Source organism: Bos taurus, chromosome 23, assembly GCF_002263795.3.
Source record: "Bos taurus isolate L1 Dominette 01449 registration number 42190680 breed Hereford chromosome 23, ARS-UCD2.0, whole genome shotgun sequence".
NCBI lineage: Eukaryota > Metazoa > Chordata > Mammalia > Artiodactyla > Bovidae > Bos > Bos taurus.
In genome coordinates, this window is record NC_037350.1 from 24,976,970 (window position 1) to 24,981,135 (window position 4,166).

The following is a 4,166-nucleotide window of genomic DNA, read 5'->3' on the forward strand; positions in this document are numbered from 1 at the left end:
AAGCAACAACTAGATTGCTCCTTCCAAAGGCACAAAGAAGTGCTGCGAGGGGGCCGCCTTAACCTTTTGTGATGGGTGCAGGGCTGACGTCACTGGAAACTGGAGTGGGCAGGCGCGGCGTGGGGAGGGAGAGGGCCTCTCAGCGCTACCCCTGCCCCGGCCCAGGGGTTGTATTAAGACCATATATGGACTCGGGCTCAGGCCGGCATCGGGGCTCCCAGAAAATTGCATTTTGGGATTAAGTCATTGCTACCAGCCAAAGGGAAGCCCCTAGAAAGGCTGGTCAGCATAAAGGAATCTGGCCAATTGTGGTCTGGTGTGGAACGATTAGGGACGGGGCGGGGTGGGGTGGGGGTGGGGTGCAGACCCTTTCCAGCCAAGCTGCTCTTAGAAAGGAAGGCCAGAGCCCGAGAGCGAGCTGTGGGAGTGACTCTCAGCCACGGTACCAGGGGAGGGACTCGGCAGAGGACCCGCCCCCTTTCTCAGACTCCCTCCTGCCGCCGAGGGACTGGAGCTTTATCTCTGATTCAGATGCGGGGAAGAACTCCAAAATCTCAGATGTGGGGGGCAGCCTCCTCGACTCTGGGTGAAGGCGGCTCTGACACTACTCAAGGCACAGAAACCCTACTAGCCAAGTGAGGGATAGTCCAGGCTCCCAGTTACTCTGGGGTCGAGATGGGTTCACCCGGGGAAATCCGAGCAAGTGAACCCCCTATCCCTTCCTCTAAGTCCAAACTGGGTCAGCCCAGGGTGACATAACTGGGGCTTGGGAATCCAGGGAAACAGGAAAGGAAAGGGTGGGTTGAAAGTGATCTTGGAAAGTGGCTTTTAAAAGAGGACCAATACATTGGATCCAATTTACAAAGATTAATTAACTTGTTTTGCTGTTGTCTCAGCAATTGAGTGGCTTTAACTGTTTTGTTTTGTGTTTTTTTAAGGACTAGCTTGAATTATGTAAGGACACTTCTCTCTCTGTGCACCTCTTGATTTGATTCAAAAGACCAGAAACACGGATTATTCTCTCTCAGTGAGAATGAACTGCTCTATAGGCGAGATGAAGAGAAATCTCACAAACATAAGGTGCAGAGAAAGAAGGCGACACAAAGGAGGACTGTGAATCCCATTCGTATCATCTCGGAAACAGGCAAATCCATATGTGATGTTAGAAGTCGGGATAGTGGTTCCTTTGTTGGTGTGAGTGGCTGGGAGGGGCAGGAGGGCCTCGGGGTACAATGATGGGCTCAGTCTTTGTCCAGAGGCTGCTTACACAGATGTAGACACACTTCGATGTCTGTCCACTTAGGATCTGTGACATGTATGTCTGTTATATTTCATTCAAAAGTTTCCTAAAAAATAAACAAACCAGACTGTAATTTTGTAAAGTAAGTTGTAATAGCATAAGAGTGAATTCCTCCATGCCAACCAATCAGCGTGGCTGATATCGACCCCACTGCTGCTGTTCACTGATGTGGGGGTCTTGGGAGCCCAGCTCCCCACTTTGCACATCCTCTGGTGCCGAAAAAAGGGGGTGGGGTTTAATTAAATGCTCTCCCAGAGAAGACACCTGTTCCTACCTGTTTAGGTGGAGATGGAACAGATTGAACGTTTGCTTGACCTCTCCTGTGATCTTGTAGAAGAAAGTTCTGCAGGTTTGGTGAGCCTACAGCTCAGATTTCACAGTCAAAGCGCACATACTCGTGTGCATACACGTGTGCACACGTGGGAGTGTTGAGCCCCTCTCAGCCTCCTCTCATCACCCATTGTCAGCCTTGACTTTCCCATTCATCTTTGTCCTCATCTCATCTCCACCTCCTTGATCTTAGTAAGTGTATTTGTCTCCTGGGGTTGCCATACAAAGTACCACAGATTACATGGCTTAAGACAACAGAAAAATTTTATCTCACAATTCTGGAGGCTAGAAGTTCAAGATCAAGGTGCTGGTAACCACGACAGGATCTTTTCTGTGCCTCTCTCTAGCTTTGGGTAGCCTCAGTGATTCTTGGCTGGGGAATGATGGCTCCAATACTTTGCCTCCACTTGGCATTCTCTCATGACCTCTGTCCCTCTCTGTACATCCATGCCCAAATTTTCCCTTCTTGTTAGAGACACCAAGCATATTGGTTAGGGCTACCCCTAATCACCTCATCCGAACTCGATGACCTTTGTCAAGACCCTATTTCTGGGCTTCTCTGGTGGGTTGTGGTAAAGAATCCACTTGCCAATGAAGGAGACATGAGTTCAATCCCTAGTCTGGGAAGATCCCACGTGCCACAGGACAACTAAGCCTGTGCACCACCACTATCAGAAACCCAAGCACTGCAGCTAGAGAGGAGCCACAGCTCCCGGAAACTAGAGAAAAAGCCTCCCAGCAAGGAAGACCCAACACAGCCAGAAAAAATCAATTAATCAATCAATCAAATTATTTTTAAAAGATCCTATTTCCAAAAACAGTCATACTCTGAGGTACGAGGGGCTAGACTTTCAACATGTATTTTTTTTTTGGAGAACACAATTCAACTCAACATCCAGTGATTAAAAGACTTCAGGAAAAACTAAAGTAACCCCCCAGCTCTATACCCTGCCAGGAAAGAGTAAGGATTCCAGGTCAAGACCAAACACCAAGAGGGGCTTCCTGCAGTCCAGTGGTTAAGACTTCAAGCTTCCACTGAAGGGGACCCGGGTCCAATCCCTGGTCAAGGAACTAAGATCCCACAAGCCAAGGGAAATCATCATCAAAAAAAAAAAGAAAAAGAAATTTAAAAAATAAGACCGAGCACCAGGAGACTTGAATAAGTAGTAATAATCTCTCATGTTTTTATCATACTTCCCCTACCCAAAGCACTTTCATAATCAAAATACCATTTGGTTCCCCACAGTGAGAAAAGTGAGTTTCCTAGATAGCTCAGTGATAAAGAATCAGCCTGCCAATGCGGGAGACATGAGTTCCATCCCTGTGTTGGGAGGATCCCCTGGAGGCGGAAATGGCAACCCACTCCAGTATTCTTGCTGGGATAATCCCATGGACCGAGGAGCCTGGCAGTCTACACTTCATAGGGTCAAACAAAGACACTTTATCTGACACTTTGTTCAGACACTACTGAAGCGACTGAGCACTCACGCACATGTGCACTTGCTGGTGGAGAAAAACAGAGATGCAGTAAGAAAGGCAGAAATGCAAGCTCTTGGGCCAGATGGCCTGGGTTGGAATCTCAGCTCCATTTGCTACCAACTGCTTGATCTTGGGAAGGTTATCTCTGTACCTTGGTTTCTTCACTTGTCAAACAGGGATGTACTGAGGATGAAATGAATTAATAGAAGAAGCACTTACAACAGTGCCTGGTACGAATGGATAAGCGTTAGCTACAGCAAAGTTAGGACACCAGACAGTGTCATCCACATCTTACAGATAAGGAAACAGAGATGAACAGGGTGATTCAAGGCAGATCCAGAATGGATCCAGAACCCAGCGCTGATTCGTGGGTTTTCTGGCCTGACTTGCTGTCCTCTTTAGGTAATAATAACAATGACAGTTACTTCTTACTGAGCACACACTAACTGCCAGGCACTATGCTTTATATATAGCATCTCATTTAATTCTCATAAGACCCTGTGAAGCTGGGCTTGTGATCCCCACTTTAGAGCTAAAGCACCCAGCTAGTGATGGGAAGCCAGGTTTTGAGTACAGGCCTCTGCAACCTCAGGGTCTGAGTTTTCGACCCCTTATGCACCATCTCCGGAGAAGGCAATGGCACCCCAATCCAGTACTCTTGCCTGGAAAATCCCATGGGCAGAGGAGCCTGGTAGGCTGCAGTCCATGGAGTCGCTAAGAGTCGGACACGACTAAGCGACTTCACTTTCACTTTTTACTTTTCAAGCATTGGAGAAGGAAATGGCAACCCAATCCAATGTTCTTGCCTGGAGAATCCCTGGGACGGGGGAGCCTGGTGGGCTGCCGTCTATGGGGTTGCACAGAGTTGGACACGACTGAAGCGACTTAGCAGCAGCAGCAGCAGCATGCACCATCTCCTTCCCTAATAGCTCAGTTGGTAAAGAAATCCGCCTGCAATGCAGGAGACCTGGTTCAATTCCTGGGTCAGGAAGATCGGCCGGAGAAGGGATAGGCTACCTACTCCAGTAGTCTTGGGCTGTCTTTGTGGCTCAGCTGG

At 48.3% G+C, this 4,166-nt stretch overlaps 1 long non-coding RNA gene across 1 annotated transcript; it reads left to right on the forward strand.

Moving 5' to 3' along the window:
* The first annotated feature begins 337 nt into the window (after nucleotides 1–337).
* Nucleotides 338–1,426, forward strand: LOC112443711 (uncharacterized). Its single transcript, XR_003032122.2, has 2 exons — nucleotides 338–635; nucleotides 939–1,426. It is a non-coding gene; the product is annotated as an uncharacterized lncRNA (long non-coding RNA).
* Nucleotides 1,427–4,166: the final 2,740 nt, after the last annotated feature.